The following is a 20,003-nucleotide window of genomic DNA, read 5'->3' on the forward strand; positions in this document are numbered from 1 at the left end:
GCAGATGAAAAGCAATGCATAATTCTCCCTGACAGCTGTAGATCCGTCTTTTTTGGTTGTTAGGAATCTAATGTTTCCTGAGGCAATAGATACTAAAGACTTTCCAGAGTACATGGATTTAGTTAAGAAATATTCCGATCCCAAGCCTCCTCTAATTCTGAGATGCTATTGGTTTTATGTCACAATTTGAGAACCAGGGCAATCCGTGTCTGAATTTTTGACTAATATAAGATAACTGGCAGAGGCACATGACTTTGCTTCAACTCTGAATGAAATATTGACAGATCAATTGGTATTTGGAATTAATGATGTAACCATGCAAAAGTGCCAACTAGCTGAAGCCCAATTGGACTTCAAACAGGGACTACAACAGGGTTCATCATTGGAAAGTGTGGCAATCATTTTGATTAGAAAATGGTTACCTGAGTGAAGATCTTATTAAATACCCTGAAGTTTTTCAGGAAGGTCTTGGGATTATTAAAGGAGTCAAGGCCATCCTTGCATGTTAACCAGGATTGTGCAAAGCCCCTTACAGAAAAAGGTAAAGGCAGAAACCAGAAGGTTGAAAAGTGAAGGAATCATCAAACCAGTCCAGTTAGCAGAATGGGCAGTACTGGTCATACCAATTATGAAGCCCGAAGAGTTGGTTTGCCTTCGTGGGGATTTCAAACAAACAATAATGCTTCCCGCAGCTGGATACCCAATCCCTACCATAGAGGATCTAAATGCAAAACTTCACAAAGCCGGACATAAGCCATATGTTCGTGCAGTTGGGATTAGATGGGGATTCTCAGAAGAATGCTACAATTAATACCCATAAGGGTTTGTACCAATATACATTTGGGATATTGTCAGCTTGCATTTTTTCAGTGGGTGATGAGAACATTTTACAAGGTTTTTCCCAGATTGCAATTTATCCAGATGATGAGCTAATAAGAGGGAAGACCAATATAAGCACTTAGAGAAGTTGGACATAGTCCTTAAACATTTCTCTCAGATGGGCGTACACCTTGGAAGGGAAAAATGTGTGCACAAGGCACCCCAAATGACCTACTTTGGCTGCAGAGTCAACAAGATCGGTTTACATCCTTTGGAAGACAAAGTGAGGGCGATCAACGGTGCCCCAGCTCCCATGTCTATCCCAGAGCTTAGGTCTTTTCTTGGGTTGGTGAATTATTACAAAAGGTTCATATATAACCTGGCCTCCATCCTGATGGGCTTATGCCTGAAACGTCGATTCTCCTGTTCCCTGGATGCTACCTGACCTGCTGCGCTTTTCCAGCAACACATTTTCAGCTCCATCCTGATACCTTTGCATTAACTCCTAAATAAGGGTCAGCCTTGGAAATGGTGCCTAGCCAAGCTATGGCTTTCAGGGAAGTGAATAAACAGCAATCATTCTTAAGGAGTTGGCATGCAATGATCCCAAGCGAGATCTGGTATTGACATGTGATGCCTCCCCATACAGTGTCAGGACTGTATTAGCTCACAGTTGGCCCAATGGTGTGGAATGCCAAATAACGAACACATTCAGGACTTTGGCTAATGCGGAGTATAAATATGCCTAGATAGAGAACAAAGGTTTGGCTGTCATATTTGGAGCTGAAAATGTGTTGCTGGAAAAGCGCAGCAGGTCAGGCAGCATCCAAGGAACAGGAGAATCAACGTTTCAGACATAAGCCCTTCTTCAGGCTTCTTCGGGTTCATGCCCGAAACGTCGATTCTCCTGCTCCTTGGATGCTGCCTGACCTGCTGCGCTTTTCCAGCAACACATTTTCAGCTCTGATCTCCAGCATCTGCAGTCCTCACTTTCTCCTTGTCATATTTGGAGTCAGGAAATTCAACTAGTACCTTTATGAACCATAAATTTGTAATAATAATGGACAACAAACTCCTGTTAGATCAACTTAAAGGAGACAAGGCAATGCTGCCTAAACTTTTAGGCTGAATTCGGTTGTGGGCTCTAATACAAAGTGCACATAATTACAAGTTGGAACACAGTCCGGGAGCACAAGTAGCAAATACAGATGCATTGAGCTGACTCCCACTGGCAGATACACAACCGGTGGTACCGCCACTGGTTTTAGATTTTCTGGACATAATGTCAGTTAGAGCTGACAATATCAGACTTCAGATGCAGAAAAATCCGGTCCTGGCAAAACTGAAACAGCTGGTGGTGATGAGGGAAACCAAAAGGTCACCACAACCAGAATTGAAACGATTTTGGACCCAGAGAGACCAGCTCATCTTTGAGGATGGCATATGTTTAAGAGAAGCACGGGTGGTTGTTCGGAGCAAAGATCACTGCCAGATATTGGCTGACCTTCACCAAGGTCAACCAGGAGCTTCCAAAAAGTAAGATGTTGGTGAGAAATTATGTCAGGTGACCAGGATTGGATGCAGACATAGTTGTGTTGGTGGGGCAGTGCCCAGAGATCCAATAAGGGCAAAATTTACCACCAGCAGCTCCTCCCACATTTGTGTGAATGGCTGGGTTAACCCGCAGTTACACGTTGACTATGAAGTCCCTTGCCCGAGCTCAATATTCTCAGTCATTGTGGGCACCCCTTCAAAGTGACTGGCCACGCATACAGTTCATTCATCAAACACAGGGTGACGCTAGAAAAACTGTGTGCACCTTTTGCAACACACAGACTCCCAGATCACAGATAATGGGTCATCATTTACCAGTAGGGAATTTGAGTATTTCCTAAAGTTGAATGGTATTCATCATATAAGGGCCATACCATCCACCATCCAACAGTCTACCAGAAGAAACAGTCCAAACTTTGAAGTCAGGCTTTAAGAAACAGTCTACAGCTTTACAAGATGCAAAACTGTCCCGGTTCCTATTTGATTATAGGATTATCCCTCATTCAGGGATAACTCCAACAGAGTTGCTCATGTGGACAAGACTCCTCATCCCAGGTTAAAACTAATCTTGTTGGACCTGGGGTGAGTGGGAGAGGGGAAGTGGTGAAATGGCATCAGGAATGGCAATGCCAGACATAAGACTCTGTGACGCAAGAGAGACAATTTACTTCAGGAGCCACAGGAATGGCCCATCATGGGTAAGAGGCATAGTCAACACGAAGTCAGGTTCAATGACATAAACTTCAGATCGGTGTGATGATCCTGAACAAGCATGTGGACCACATGAAAGCCGCCAACTCACAAACCATGTGGGAGAAATACATGTCTGGCTCAACGACAGCCTTTCCGACTGTTCTGGAAGCCATGGGTTCACCCTCTCCATGAGGTTTGAAGATACTTTGAAATCTGCGATGGACACAGCGAATGTTGCCGCCTAAACACCTTTGTTACCTGAAGAGAAGAATGAATTTCTTCCAAGAGCTGGGCACAAGAGCTGAGTTACTGTCTGTTAGACACCGTCCATATTAGAGGCAGAGTTCAGGAACATGACCCGGTGCTAAAACGCCCCAGGAGGAACTACAGAGAAAGGTTACAGCCTATGTCCTTGGACACAAAGGGGGAGGGATATAGTAATTGTAATGAGGTCAGCTGGGGGACCTCATAAAATGTGAGTTTCCGGATTGATGCTGATAATCTGTTTCTTTCAGGTATCCCTGGTTGACAGATACAAACAGTGTCCAAAGTTCTGTTCACTCTAAGAGCTGGTTCTGAGGGAGCTGGATCAGCATTACAGACTCTCCACTTGTAGATAAAAGGAGATGGGACACCAACCTCTGTGGAGTTATTTCAGGATTTTTTAGTAAATGTCAAACCTTGTGTTAATAAGGTCACATTAACAGTGCCTTTCTCAATGATTCCTCCAAGAGTTGTTAGAAAAACGGTAACAGCAAGGTATCATTCCAATGAATAAGGAGAAAGCAGAGGAGGATATCTTTATACTTATCAATTATTCAGGAAGAAAGAGAGAGAAGGGGGAAGATTAGCTTCCACAGCAAAATGAGAGAAAGGAAAATCAAAGGGAAGACTCCCAGCCACACTTGTGGCATGATCCATTTTGTTCTGGCCAGAACCTGATGGGAATTTTGTTCACATCATCTCATTGCATTCAACAAAAAATGTTTCTATTTGTAGAAAGTCCTTCTCCATATTTCTCTTGATAATATTTTGCAGTGCATAGACACTTCTGCTGAAGTCATCTTGTAAGCACTGATCAGCTTACAGAAATTAATGCTTCAAACGTCTATTTTATGGTTTTATGGTCATGTCACATGATAGCATTTTCAAGTCCGGGTTTTAATTTTGCATACTTTGCCAGATAAAAATAATTCAAACTCTTAAACCAGATAAACAGGTGTCATAATATTCCAAATTATCCATAAGTATTCATTCTATCAATTTTGCATGTTTAAATTGCCTCATAAATGTTGAACTGAAAATAAGAAAAATTGTCTGGATTTAGGGGATCACGGTAATTTATTGGAGTAAAACATCGGCACCTGGAAAGTTATTACTATAATTTCAACAGAAGATTGGTAGAACCATGGAGGAAATAGTGCAGATAACTAAAAATGGTTAAAATTAGACATTTCTCAAGGTTTCCAGAAATCTCCGATTGAAATTACAGCTGCAGATCAAGAGAAGCTCATGGAAACTTTCTCAAGTGCATTTTGCCATTTTTGTAACATGTAAGAAAGGAAGTACAATATTCTCTGGTTGATATTCCAAAAAAACCCTGTTTATACAAAGCTCTGTGTTATTTTTTAACTCTCAAACTGTCAAAGATCCAGCAAATAAAGGGAACTATTTGTTTCCATTGCTCTCTAAGTAAGTTAATAGCTGACTTGGCAAACTGACATCACAGGATAAACTCTGCTCATCAGGATATAAAGGACTGTGCCTGGAAGGAATTAAAAAGTTCAAAGACCATGGTGCCAGCATGTGTTTGTTACTAACCAGTGTTGCATGCCAATTGCTGGTTCTAAAGTCAAACTACTGTCAATCACCAGTAAAGTGATGAAGGACTCATTAACACAGTATCAAGCACCTTAGCAATAACCTCCTTACAGATCCTCAGTTTGGGTTTTGCCAGGGCCGCTCAACTCTTGTAACCATTACATCCTTGCTTCAAACATGGACAAAACCGCTGATCTCTAAAGGTGACATCAAGGAACTTGGACCAGGGTCCTGCTGGGAAAGGTGAGTCACTAATTTAAGTATTTACATTTGACATTGGTGAGCAGAGGTTTCTGGGAAAGGAGGGACTTTTCCCCCTTCAGCTATATAAGTGAATGTTTTCTAAACCCAAAACCCTACCTTTGTCGGGCCTCCCACCCATCCACCTCCTCTAACCTTGAACACCAGGGACACATCAGGTAAGCTCCTCTTCTTTACTTTCTGATGAGGGGACTAGCAGGGATGGCAGTGCAGGGAGGGGAATGTTCCTCCTGCATGATGTTTGAGGTGAGGGAAGCCATTAGTGTCCCATCCAAGTACATCTGCAGTAAGTGCACCCAACTCTTGCTCCTCCAAGACCGCATTAGGGAACCAGAGTGGGAGCTGGATGAACTTCAGATCATTCACGAGGCAGAGTTTGTAATAGATAAGAGTTACAGGGAAGTAGTTACTCCTAGACACAAAGAAAGCTGGGTATCTGTTAGAAGGGGGAGAAAACAGTCAGTGCAGGGATCCCCTGTGGTCGCTCCCCTGCGGTCGATCCCCTGAAAAACAAGTATACCATTTTGGATTCTGCTGGGAGGATGACTTACCAGGGGCATGAATTGGGGTGCAGGTCTCTGGCACAGATTCTGTCCTTGTTGCACAGAAGGGAAGGAGGGAAAGTCATTGGGGATTCAATAGTTAGAGGGTCAGAGAGAAGGTTTGTTGGGAACAAAATAGACTCACGGTTGGTATGTTGCCTCCCATGTGCCAGGGTCTGTGATGTCTTGGATCATACCTTTGGGGTTCTGAAGGAAGAGGGGGACCAGCCCCAAGTTGTGGTCCATGTAGGTACCAATGACATGGGTAGAAAGAGGGATAGGGATGTAAGGCAGGATTTCAGGGAGCTAGGGTGGAAGCTGAGAGCTAGAATAAACAGAGTTGTTATCTCTGGTTGTTAACCGTTCCGTGTGATAGTGAGGTGAGGAACAGAGAGAGATATCATCTGAACATGTGGCTGCAGGGATGGTGTAGGAGGGAGGGTTTCAGGTATATGGATAATTGGGGCTCATTTTGGGGAAGGTGGGAACTCTACAAACAGGTCGGTCTTCATTTGAATCAGAAGGGTACTAATATTCTGGGTGGGAAATTTGCTGGTGCTATTCAGGTAGGTTTAAACTAGCTCAGCAGAGGGATGGGAACCTGTGGTGTAGTTCCAGTGCTCAGGAGGATGTGAGTAGGCAGGCAATAGACAGGACTTCAGGGTCACAGGAGTGTGCTGGCAGACAGCAAGCTGGTTTGAAGTGTGTCTACTTCAACACCAGGAGTATCCAGAATAAAGTAGGTGAGCATGCAGCATGGAGAGGTACCTGGGACTTCGATGTTGTAGCTTTTTCGGAGACTTGGATAGAGCAGGGTCAGGAATGAATGTTGCAGGTCCCAGGGTTTAGGTCTTTCATTAAGATCAGGGAAGGTGTGGCATTGTTAGTCAAGGATAGCATTACTTTGTGGGCAGCCCAATATTGGCCACCTGTATTTTACCATCTCTTTAGTGCCCTGCAGTTTGGCTGCTTGATGTAAATAAGGCGAACAGGCAGGGGCTACAAGACTACAGACGTTTCTGCACCAAGATATGTTCTGCTTTCGATTCTTTCAAGATGGTGGAAAAATTGGATTCTCCAGCCAGAGTTTGTGAACTCCGTTAATTTCTTATTTTCTCTTTTTTTTCTCTTTTGTGTTTTTTCTTCTTTCTTTCTTCCAACTTTAGCGCACACTCAGAATCTTGGCCTTAGTGCAGACTTGGCATGGCTTCCTCTTAGCCAGCATGGCTAAAATCTGGTGATTTGGCCCGGTGGTGTCTCAGCCTGGCATGGCAGTCTCTTGGCCTGGTGTGGTGGTCTGTCAGCCTGTCATTGTGGTCTCTTTTCATGGCCTAGCAGTCTCTCAGCCTGGTGTGGTGGTCTCTCAGCCCAGTGTGGCAGTCTCTTGGTGACCCAGCATAGCTACCTCACTGTCTCTCGGCTGCGTGGCCGAAAAGTGGACTTCTGGTTTCAAGGTGAAGCCTGTTGCGGTCGAGAGGCCAAGTGCCAATGTGAACTGGGTTGGAAGGACTGTTATTCTGAATTTATATTTCTTTATTTTTCTAATTTATTCCTATGATCTGTAATGCTTGGTTTTTATTTCTATACTTTTCTAATTTTCTTTTCTCTAAGAATTTGTACTTTAAGAATCTGTACCAAGGACTTTGCCCCTAAGACGGCACCAGGAATGGTGACTTGAAAACTTTTCACTGTATTCATTTTGAGTGCATGTGACAATAAAGCTAATTCTAATTCTAATTCTACCCCAAAGCAAAATTGACTCAGCTTGATTAAACCATAGAAGTGCACATATGTGAAATATTAAAGTAAACTGGGCAAGCATTAATTTCATTAATCAACAACAGAAAACTGCATCGATACTCCTAAAATTTGCAGATCTCAAGGACTCAGTTAGCAGTTGCTTAATTTTTTGTAAAAACATGCTCCTCATGATTCACTTTGCATTTTGTGTTACTTTGCATTTCTTGATACTGCAGGTTTTCTTTCATTCCTTTTCATATATTTTGTCCCGAATACTTTGAGAGTGTTGACATCAATAATCATTGAGTTACCTTACCTTATATACCTTTTATGCATTGCTTAACAAAAATGATTTTCCTTTATAATTTCTTCCAAACACTTTAATTAACTTTAATTTTCTATGGAGTAATAGCTGTACAGAATGAATGACAGCTGTGTGTACAATCTGAGTTGATTTAAATGCTATTACGTATTGTTCATCCAAATAATAATCAGAATTATAACATGTACAATCCATAAAAATACAGTTTTAACATACTTTTGTAATATTTCCCATCACCTTTCATTACTCTGCACAAAATATATTTTGTTTCATTGCCGATTCAATTTCTTTATTAAAATGGCTGATCTCATGTCGGACAGCCTACTGCCTTCAGTATTTGCGTTAATTTGACAAAATATGGGAAGGTAAGAAATGAGCAATTAGAAGAAAAAAATAAGGTGAGAAAAAGTGATTTTTTTTCCTAACCTCAGTTTGTGACAAAATCCAGCAATCTCTTGACACGTCATCAGGTTGATAGCTATGGTTAATCCGTGATTCAGAACAGCAGACTCAGAGGAGCAATTACATAGAAAGAATTGGAGGGTAACATAGGCCGTTAAGAGATTTGGGGTGGATCGTAAACCAATTTTGCTTGCAGACTTGCCCTGCTCTCTGGAGTTATGCTTATATTTTGATTAGCAATATGATAAAGGCATCATATATTGTATAAAATATTAAGGAGATGCAGAATTCTTAAAGTCGATTCAGAAGAACCTTTTTAAAAGATATATAGTAAGCCTACAAGAAAAAGACCTCTTTCTTTTATTGCACAGAATATCATATACAGTTCTCTTCAAACAAATATTACAAACCCGTTCCTTCTTGGATTTGCTACATTTTTGCAAACAAAAGAAATTTATTTAAGCTTTGCATCTTCTCTGAATAACGCAGGATATTGTGGAGTCTACAATTCCCATTCCTTTCTTCATGACAACTCCTCAGCCAATCAGAGTCAACTTACTAACCGCTCAATATCCCAATCTCCTGTAGTGCAAATTGTGGTGGTGGTTTTGAAATTTACATTCTTGCATTTGTTCTGATGAAGGCAAGATGAAATCATCAGTAACATGTCTCTCTTTTCAGCAGTATACAATTTCTTGACTACCCCAAGCAACGTTGTAGATGGTACTAAAACTGTTTGGTTGATGGTGAGGAGGAAAGCGAGAAGCTGCAGGAATATATTAGTGCGGACTTACTAGGTGGATAGAAAAGTAGCATATTATATTCAATATGGAGTAATGTAATGTAAATGAGAAGGGAAAAAAGACAAGAAAATACATAATAAATGGTAAAATAATCTGGTACAGAGAAACAGAGGGATCATGGAGAACATGTCCTTGAATCCCTGAAATTAGAAGGACAACTGGAATTTTGTCTTCACTTGTTGAGACAGAGGGGACTGTTATACAACTCTCAATGACATATTTGAAGGTAGTGCACCATAAAATAAAGCAGACAGCAAGCCAGTCACCTTTCTACCCACTTCTGAGCAGTCCACCATACCATTGGGGGGGGGGGGGAAGGGCCCAATTAGTTGCCAAGAGCCCACCTGCTCTGAGATTAACTAAGGCCCTTAAGGGACCAGCTAATGGCAATTTAAGGACTTAATTCCACCTCTACTACCATAAAACATCAATGGGAAAGGTGGAGTGAACTTAATTATGTAGTCACTTTAACAGCTTAGGCTAAATCGTGGAAAGAGAAGGGGTTACTCTGTTGGTAGGCACAATGCATATTAGACAGCCAATCCAAGATGGTATATCCCCTTTGTGGTAAAAACAATGACTGCAGATGCTGGAAACCAGATTCTGGATTAGTAATGCTGGAAGAGCACAGCAGTTCAGGCAGCATCCACGGAGCTTCGAAATTGACGTTTTGGGCAAAAGCCCTTCATCAGGAATAAAGGCAGTGAGCCTGAAGCCTGGAGAGATAAGCTAGAGGAGGGTGGGGGTGGGGAGAAAGTAGCATAGAGTACAATGGGTGAGTGGGGGAGGGGAGGAGAGTGTGGAGTGGATAGGTGGAAAAGGAGATAGGCAGGCAGGACAAGTCCGGACAAGTCATGGGGACAGTGCTGAGCTGGAAGTTTGGAACTAGGGTGAGGTGGGGGAAGGGGAAATGAGGAAACTGTTGAAGTCCACATTGATGCCCTGGGGTTGAAGTGTTCCGAGGCGGAAGATGAGGTGTTCTTCCTCCAGGTGTCTGGTGGTGAGGGAGCGGCGGTGAAGGAGGCCCAGGACCTCCATGTCCTCGGCAGAGTGGGAGGGGGAGTTGAAATGTTGGGCCACGGGGCAGTGTGGTTGATTGGTGCGGGTGTCCCGGAGATGTTCCCTAAAGCGCTCTGCTAGGAGGCGCCCACTCTCCCCAACGTAGAGGAGACCGCATCGGGAGCAACGGATACAATAAATGAGGAAGATGAGGAAGAACGCCTCATCTTCCGCCTCGGAACACTTCAACCCCAGGGCATCAATGTGGACTTCAATAGTTTCCTCATTTCCCCTTCCCCCACCTCACCCTAGTTCCAAACTTCCAGCTAAGCACTGTCCCCATGACTTGTCCGGACTTGTCCTACCTGCCTATCTCCTTTTCCACCTATCCACTCCACCCTCTCCTCCCTGCCCTATCACCTTCATCCCCTCCCCCATTCACCCATTGTATTCTATGCTCCTTTCTCCCCACCCCCACCCTTCTCTAGCTTATCTCACCACGCTCCAGGCTCACTGCCTTTATTCCTGATGAAGGGCTTTTGCCTGAAATGGCGATTTTGAAGCTGCTCTATCCCCTTTGTGCCTCCTCCAAGGCCTCAAAAATCTTACCTTTCACCCTATCTTCTTCTTTTGCTAGGAATTATGTTCCATACCTGATCGAACTCCCCAGTTTTACCTAAATGTCTAGTATACAACTTCCTTCTTCTCGGGCCTCTTTGTAATTCTAACTGCTGTCACTGCGGTATTCTAACAATACGTGAATGCTCACCTTTGAGGGTGAGGAGGGGCACTAGTTAGATAAAGTATAAATTTACTTTAGCAGCTAACCTCATGGCAGTGCTGCAGTCTCAAGCTACCTGTAAGAATTTTGTATCTAGTCTGCACTGAGTGCATGAGAAAGTGCATTAGACACAAGAAAATATCACATTTCAAGAGGCCATACCAGTAAACTCCTGTCAACCATATACAACTGAAACAAATTTATTAACATGTTATTTAATTAGATATAGACAGGTGAGAGAAGATGCAATCCCCAAATTACGAACCCATACAAAATCATCCAATTATATTTATTTTTTCTTTCAGGTCTATGAGTCGGAAACCAGGAATTTCCAGGAACCAGGAACAGGGTGTAATCTTATAGGGGTCTGAGTGAGGTGAGTAATGAAAATATGTATAGTAGAATTGGCCAAGAAATCTGACTAGGCCCATCTCAACATTATGTTTGTCTTGCTCCATCTTTATACTTCTCACAAGTGGCATGGTGAGATTCTGACTTGGCGGCAGCGAGCTGTGAATTGACAGGGATTAGCATTTGTTATATACCTTGTTAACATCACAACTCACCTCATTAATCTTCAGCCTCCCATTTTGCCAAGCCCTTGTTATAAAGATGTGGGTGTACTGTACCTTTCAGAAAGTTAAAAGCGATGCAAAACTACTTGACAGCACCAAGTATTCTGAACAAGATACAATGTAACCTTTTGGTCCAGCAGCTAGGGTAGCTGTTGCCTGCAGACAAAAAAAAACAAATTCAAATTAGGCCAATCAGTCTAAATTATACCCTGAAAAATACCAAACTCCAATCAAGTTTCAATTTAGTATATTGACAATATTAGAAGCCAATGACATAATCCGATGCTTTGGGGATATAAAACCAGGGAAAAATTGAATAGTTGGGGAGAACTGCCAAAAGGCCAATAGATGTAGGCTGCCAGTCAGATCTCTTTGAGTGGTACCTGTCTAGAGGAGTTTGCACAGAGTAAAACATCAATACTGACCTGGAGAGCAAACCTACAGAGGAAGATATAAAAATAAGATTCGACCACTGGCTGGTTTTGAAATTTGAATTTTTCAGTCAATCTTAAGGGGGGGTTTATCGGACTAGTATTATAGAACGGAAAGTAAAAGATAGGCTAGAGGAAGGAGCTGTAAATAGTTGTTAGTTAATTATACTCTGTTATACTTCAAGAAATAAAGTTGTTAATTTTTACTTTAAATAGTTCTGTTGCCTCTCAAAGTTTCACAGATTATTGGATAGGATAATTTTTTTTCTGTGTTGCTGGTTTAAATTAAGCAGGAAGGTATACCCTGTGTCGCAATGGTTTGGCTGTTCATCGACAGGATTTGAACTGGTTTAGACAGATTTGAATAGATTTTGGGGGAAGAAAAATCCCAGCAGATTTAAACACTTGCAGGTTAGTGTCCTAGATCTTTAAATAAAACATAGGTGATGCAATTTGTTTAATTTTGGTGACTTGTGGTTGATTAATTTAAAAGTGAGAGAAATGGTTCTTAAAATTGCTAAAGAGCTTCTGGGATTTGAAGATGATTCTCAAATTTTCCAAAAAGGTTTAGAAGGAAAGAAAAGGGCAAATTTTAGAATTAGCAAATAATTTAGATCTGGGTTTAACCAAGAACAAAGGTAAAGCTGAAATTGTAAGGAAATTACTCAAACATATAGGTGTGTCAGAGAAACAGACAAGTACAGTGGAAGCCGAAAAATGTGAATTACAATTGAGGACAATGGAGTTAGAAGATAAACAAAGAGAGGGAGAGGTAAGGGAGAGGGAGAGAGAAAGAGAAAAAGAGAGGGGGAAGAGAGAGGAAAGAGAGAGAGAGAAGGTTCTTAGCTGAGCAAAGAAAGAGAAGAAAGGGAGAGAGAGAGAGAGAGAGAGAGAGGAGAAGGAAAGAGAGAGAAGGTTCTCAGCTGAGTAAAAAGAGAGAGAATTTGAATATGAGAAATTGTGATTTAGTCAGCAAAGTCAAGTTAACAGAATGGAAATGAAAAGAGAAGGTAGTGATATATACAAATATGTCAAAATTCTGCCACACTTTGATGAGCAAGATGTTGAAGCCTTATTTATTTCATTTGAAAAATTTGCTAGGCAGATGGAGTGGTCAGAGGATTTATGGGTAATGCTAGTGCAGACTAAACTGGTTGGCAGAGCTAGTGAGGTATTTGTCGCACTGTCAGATGAGGGGTCAAGAGATTATGAAGATGTTAAATAGGCTATTTCAAGTGCTTATGAATTAGTACCAGAAGCATATAGACAGCAGTTCAGAAACATAAAGAAGGAACCAGGTCAAACTTATGTTGGGTTCAAAAGAATTAAACAGTCATTTTGATAGATGGATGTGTGCTTTGAAAATAGATAGGACCTTTTGAGGCTCTACAAGAGATTATTCTGCTGGAGGAGTTTAAAAACTTACTTCCAGAGATGGTAAGAATTCACGTGGAAGAACATAAAGTTTTGGAAGTGAGAAGGGCAGCAGAATTAACAGATGAACACATATTGGTGCATAAGACAAGCTTTTGGCCAGAATTTCGTCCTGTGAGGGATATAAGTTGGGAGAAGGAGAAATCCTACACTACAAAACCAAGAGTAGAGAACACTGGTAAGAGTTGACCACAAGTTAAAGAAAAAGCGCAGGAGGGTGGAAAGGAGGTAAAAGGACTCAAGTGTTTCCACTGTGGTAAAGTGGGATATGTAAAGTCACAGTACTGGTTGTTAAAGAAGGGCAATATGGGAAAAGATGTGGTCATAGAAGCTAAGCCAGTTGAGGTAGTAAAGGAGACCCCAAGAAATGCCGAGGAGCTGCAGGAGAATGCACAGCCTAGGCAGGGGCTGGGTATGGAGTTAGTACCTGATCTTTACAAAGAATTCACCTCTGTGGGTAAAGTTTACTCAGAAAGAACAGGGGGAGAAGGACAAGAAATTATAATTTTGAGAGATACAGGATCTAACCAGTCAGTGATAGTAAGAGATGAGTGAATATGCACTCTTTCTTATCTGTTACCCAAGAGTGGGGTAATTTGTGGGATAGATGGACAGAAATTTAGCATTCCCCCATGTAAGATCAGGTTGGAGTGTGAATTCAAGACTGGGGAAGTTACAGGGGGAGTGATTGACAGAGTGTCATTTCCAGGAATTCAGTTTGTTCTTGGGAATGATTTGGTAGGATCCAAGGTGGGAGTGATACCCCTTGTTGTGGAGAAGCCCAAGGAAGACTAAGAAGCTGAGGAGTTAAAACAGAAATATCGTGGTATTTTCCCAGACTGTGTGGTAACCAGATCCCATGAACATAAGTCACATCATGAATTGAAAAATAAAGAGAAAGATGAAGGAGTTGAGGTTCAGTTAGCAGATACCCTGTTTGATGTAATGGTGCAGGAAAAGCCTGAACAGACAGAGTGTCAGACAGAAGTGTTTAGCCCTGAAAGGCTAATGGACTTACAACAGCAAACAAGATGATAAAAGATATATATGTGGATGTGTACTCTGAAAAGGAGGCAGAGAATATTCCGGAAGATTATTATCTGAAAGATAGAATCCTAAGATGGAAATGGAAACCACAGCAGCTTAGTGCAGACGAGAAATGCACCAGATTGTGTTGCTGGTAGCATATAGACAGGAGTTGTTGGGGGTAGCACATGAACTACCTGTAGGATGTCACCTAGGAGTACGAAAGATTCAGGCTAAGGTACAAAAACATTTTTATTGGCTTGGAATGCAGAAAGATTAGTTAACCTTTGCTGAATGTGTCACACATGCAAAATGGTAGGTAAGCCACAGGCGGCAATAAAACCAGCACCTTAGTTGTTAATGCCCCCATCTGAAGAACCTTTCACATGGGTTATAATTGATTGTGTAGATCCCCTCTTGAGAACTAAAAGTGGGAACCAGTACTTGTTAACCATAACGGGTGTGTCTACCAGATTTCTGGAGGCAATTCCATTATGGAGTATCAAGGCAAAAAAGGTGGGAGAGAAGTTAATAGCTTTCTTCACACGGTATGGGCTACTCAGAGAGATTCAGTCAGACCAAGGATCAAATTTTACTGCAGGGCTGGTTAAGGAGGTTATGAATAGCTTAGGTATATAGCACTTTAAATCCAGTGCATATCATCCTGCGTCCCAGGGAGCTTTAGAAAGGTGGCTTCAGACCTTGAAGACCACTTTGAGAGCAGACTGTCAGGATTACCCAAATGATTGGGATAAAGTTATCCCATTCATATTGTTTGCAATTAGAGATGCCCCAAATGAATCTACTCAGTTCACTCCCTCAAGTTAATATTTGGGCATGAAGTGAGAGGTTGGAGATGTCACACTTAGATTATGCATTGGATGTGACAGAGATTAAATCGAATAGGTGAGTTAGCTAAAGAGGGCACAGTATAGAATGAAACAGCTGGCAGATAAAAACTCTGAGATGTTTTCCCGAGGGGATGATGTGTTAGTATTGTTACCACTGATAGGAGATGCCTTCAAAGCCAGGTTTAGTAGTCCCTATCAAATTGAGAAGAAGTTGAGTCAGGTGAACTATCTAGTAAAGATGCCAGATACAACAAAAATATATCAGGTATATCATGTGAACATGTTGAAACCATATTATACAAGAGAGAAAGAACTGGAGAAACAGGTGTCAGTTACTGCCCTGCAGAGTTGGGAATCAAATCCAGATGATGTGGATTTTGATGTGCCTCAAAATAGATTAAAAAATGAAGATGTCCTGGAAGAGTGGGATAGGTTAGTAAGCTATCTGTCTCAGGAGCATAGAATGCAGTTGAAAGATTTGTTACTGCAGTATAAGGATATATGTAAGAATCAGATGGGGAGGATTAATGCAATTGTACATGAAGTAGACATAGGGAATACTGCTCCAGTAAAATAACACCCCTATCGACTTAATCCTTTCAAAGCCAGACAGGTCCAAATGGAGTTGGAGGCCATGCTCGATGAGGACATCATGGAACCAAGCCAGAGTGAGTGGAGTTCACAATCATCTTAGTTCCCAAACCGAATGGGACTCAACGATTCTGCGTGGATTATCGGAATGTTAACGCCATTACAAAACTGGACTCATATCCAATTCCTAGATTGGAGGACTGTATGGAGAAAGTTACACAAGCCAGTTACATCATCAAGTTGGACGTAATGCCTGGTTACTGTCAGGTACCTTTATAGACGGCAAAAAACATTTTTACTTTTGTAACCCTGAATGGGCTATATCAGTTTAAAGTGCTGCCCTTTGGAATGAAGAATGCACCCACCACATTCCAAAGCCTCATGAACAGAGTTGTGGCTGGGTTAACAAACTGCACAGTGTATTTGGACAATGTAGTGATCTTTAGTAAGTCCTGGAAAGAACACATGGTACAGTTGGCAGAGCTCTTTGGATGACTATGAGGAGCAAAACTGGTGAAAAACCTAAAGAAAACTGAATTTGCAGAAGCAGATGTGACGTTCTTGGGATATAGCATCAGCCATGGAAGATTGACCCCATGGAACGCAAAGACGAAGGCCATCGAGGAATTTCCAAGACCAACTTTGAAGAAAGAGGTGCTTTGATTCTTAGGACTCAGCAGATTCAATTGGAAGTTTGTTCCAAACTTCAGCAGTGTAGTGGCACCGTTAACCGATTTCCTGAAGAAGAACACAAAGTTTGGGTGGACAGAACAATGCCAGGAGACATTTGACCATTTGAAATCAATATTAACCACCAAACCAGGTTTAGCTACATCAAACTTTTCAAAACTTTTTAAAGTTGTAATCGATGCTAGAGACATAGGAGTTGGTGCTGTACTCCTACAGGAAAATGAGGATGAGATTGAACTGCCAGTTGAGAGCTTGGTGCTGGAAAAGCACAGCAGGTCTGGCAGCATTCGAGGAGCAGGAAAATTGATGTTTTGAGCAAAAGCCCTTCATCAGGAAGGCTGGCATGCTGTGCTCTTCCAGCACCACACTCTTAACTCATCTCCAGCATCTGCTGTCCTCACTTTCGCCTAGTTGAACTGCCAGTTGGTTACTTTTTGAAGAAGATCGACATCCATCAGAGGAAATACTCCCTGATCAAAAAAGAACTATTGAGTTTGATACTGGCTTTACAACATTTTAATGTGTATGTCACGAATAGTGTGTCAGAGATGATGATGTACATGGATTACAATCCTCTTAAAATCCTTTTAAAGATGAGAATGAGACTATATCATTGGAGTCTCATGTTACCGACTTTTAATTTGAAAATTGTATGTGTTGCAGGTCTTAAGAACATAATTGCAGAAGCGCTATCATGGATTTAACTGATAAAGTTTAGATGTGATTTGTATTTATTTAATGTTATTTATATACAGGTATATGGGAAGAAGTTAAGGTGAACACATATTAAAGTTATCTGTATGTAAGAGTAATGTGTTTAAAGAATAGAAAAAAAGCCATCTTTTCATTATGTTGGTTTATTTTTCTTAAGGGGGGAGGTGTTATGAAGATGTGGGTATTCTGTACCTTTAAGAAAGTTAAAAGTTAACAAAACTATCTGACAGCACCAAGTGTTCTGAATAAGATACAATATAACCGTTTGGTCCAGCAGCTCGAGTAACTGTTGCCTAGAGACAAAAAAAACAAATTCAAATTAGGCCAATCAGTTTAAATCGTACCCTGAAAAATATCAAACTCCAATCAAATGTGAATTTAGTATAATAACAATGTTAAAAGCCAATGACACAATACGCAGTAATTTGCTTTTACTTTTTGACACAATCCAATGCTTTGAGGGTGTAAGACCAGGGAAAATTGAACAGTTGGAGGAGAATTGCCAAAAGACCAATAGATATAGGCCACTAGTCAGAACTCTCTGAGAGGTACCTGTCTAGAGAAGGAGTTTGCACAGAGAAAAAGATCAACTCCGACCTGGAGAGCAAATTTACCGAGGAAGGTATGTTTATGTATTATTTGTTCCACAAATCCGGATGCCACAAGTTTCTGTACAAGGGTAGATGCTTTATTATCGGACAGCCGGTGAGAGATTCCAAAATATCTCCAAAGTAGCCGTGTCTACTGTGGTGACACTTTTCCATGAATCTCTGCCCTACACACAGAGACAGTATATTTTATAGGAATTAAACAAAATGTTTATCAACCAATGGCCGATTGTCATCACATAGTTTAAAGGAGGTAATTATGAATTTACAAAGCCTGATTAATGTTGATGTCCTGTGATAACGTGTGAATGGATGACAGAAACTGATTATTGTATTCTTCATGGATTATGTGTTGATGGGAAGAGATTAAGGCAGAAGGGTTTTGCCTGCTGTAAAGGGGGGATTCACATACTTATGCTAATACGGAGGGGAAGTAAGACAATGGAAGTGGGAGGCAGTTTAACAGGGTCGTGGCCAAGACTATCAGTCTTGTCTGGAAAGGGCAAAAACCTCTGTCTGAGGCTACAGGGGGAATCCACTTGTGTGGCTCTACTAGGCTCCATTTCTGAGATACAGTCAGCCTCCCCACACTGAGGTGTTCTGTCTGTATTGTAAGAGTACAGGCTTTCAGTTGATAATGCAGTAAGTCCTTTGGTAGTGAAATGTTTAACCCTTGAGTCCCCAATGTGTCCTGAAAGAGAAACAAAACGTAGAACTGACTCTTCTGTGGCATTTTAACTTCCTCAGATATAAAGAGAAGATTTGACCTCTGGCTAGTTTTGAAATTTGAATGTTTCATTAAATCTTAATTGGGGGTTTTATCGGACTAATATTATAGAAGGGAAAGTAAAAGATAGATTAGAAGAAGGAGTTGTAAATAATTGTTAGTTAATTATTCTCTGTTACACTTTAAGAAATAAAATTGTTAATTTTTACTTTAAATAGTTCTTGGCCTCACGAATTTTTACAGATTACTGCACGGAATAAATCTTTTCTGTGTTGCTGGTTTAAATTAAACAGGAGGGTTTACCCCGTGATGTAACACTCTAAAAGCAAGTTAAACACTGGGAAAACTCAACATGTAAAGCAAAGCTAACATCAGAAAGATTCAACTCGTGACATGCTCCAACTGACATCCAGGTTGGAAACTGGGCTCCAAAGTCTCATAGCATGCTCTATGGGCCACATGCAATGGCAACCATCATTATTATGTTAATAATGTCAAAATCATCTACTGTTAAGGAGTGAGGAGCTGAATGATAGACAGAACACCACTCGCCTTCACATTTTCTACTCTCTTGTGGGATAGTATCCTCATGGAATGAGAAGGAGGTCAATATTAAGGGACACAAAAGTGAGTAGCACAGCCATTACTATTGGTTCAAGTGGGGAGGCATCCAGGGGATGTGAGTTGGCAGTGTAGAAGGCATACAGGTTTAGTGGTGTTGGGAGTTAGGGTTGATGAATGGGGAAGAAGTTGCAAGGAATAGTGAGAGTGGTGGAGCATGATCCTTAGTGGGAGGTGAATACTGTAGTAGAGATACAGTAAGTGTGATGTTTCAGAGTAAAGATGGCTTATGCTAATGGAGTGCTGAAGGACATTAGCTTTCTTCCCACAGTGCTGAACATTCCTCCAGAACAGCTAAGACTACACCAACCTGGCTGGCAATCTTAGAACAGTCTGGCATGATTGGGTGACATGGCCTGCCTTGCTGGTCCTGGGGGAGAAAGAAGTCCTTCTTCTACACCATCCTGTCCAGCAGGATCTCCAGGCTCCGGCCCACAAAGTATTGTGCCAATTTCCCCTGATTTGCCATGTCTGGAGCAAATGTTAGCAACTGTGCAGGACAGTTTCAGGCTAACAGTGTTTGTCTGGGTACACAATGGGCTTTTAAATATCGGAAGTGATGCCAGTGAATTTTGGAATATCCTAGAGTAGCGTGTTGTTCTAGGAACAGTACGTGGCAAAGTGGGTGGTAATCAAGCTTGAGATAAAGGGACAGGGTGGTAATTAATGAACTGAGTTTGGTAAGATTGGGCAAAATAACCTGCTAGGCTTCAAGGTGATAAGCCTTACAAAAAATATGATGCAATTTGGACTTAGGCAAAGAAATGTAAGGTAGAGCCCACAGTCACTGTACAATTCATCGTATTGCTGAAATTGTTTTTCTCCGATTTGTTCTGGTTATTAGTTATGATTTTACAACCAGATGCCTTTTCTCTCAGCTCCCCCACATCTCTTAATGATATTTAGAAAGAAATATCTAGACTGATGTTAAAAAAGGTCTTGATGCAAACTGTTGATTGAGTTTAGAAAAAAGTGTTGATAATCTCAGAATCATAAAC

The 20,003-nt window shown here is 41.3% G+C and overlaps 1 long non-coding RNA gene across 1 annotated transcript in view; it reads left to right on the top strand.

The window, feature by feature from the left end:
• The window catches only part of LOC148149919 (uncharacterized), a 32,572-nt gene extending 15,398 nt beyond the window's left edge, over nucleotides 1-17,174 (top strand). Inside the window, exons 2-3 of the long non-coding RNA XR_015757181.1 lie at nucleotides 11,043-11,113; nucleotides 15,660-17,174. This is a non-coding gene — a long non-coding RNA (uncharacterized LOC148149919). The remainder of the gene's footprint in view (nucleotides 1-11,042; nucleotides 11,114-15,659) is intronic.
• The last annotated feature ends 2,829 nt before the right edge of the window (nucleotides 17,175-20,003 follow it).

Source organism: Chiloscyllium plagiosum, unplaced genomic scaffold (genome assembly GCF_037043375.1).
Source record: "Chiloscyllium plagiosum isolate Xiang-an unplaced genomic scaffold, Cpla_swu_hap1 HiC_scaffold_5, whole genome shotgun sequence".
Taxonomy (NCBI): domain Eukaryota; kingdom Metazoa; phylum Chordata; class Chondrichthyes; order Orectolobiformes; family Hemiscylliidae; genus Chiloscyllium; species Chiloscyllium plagiosum.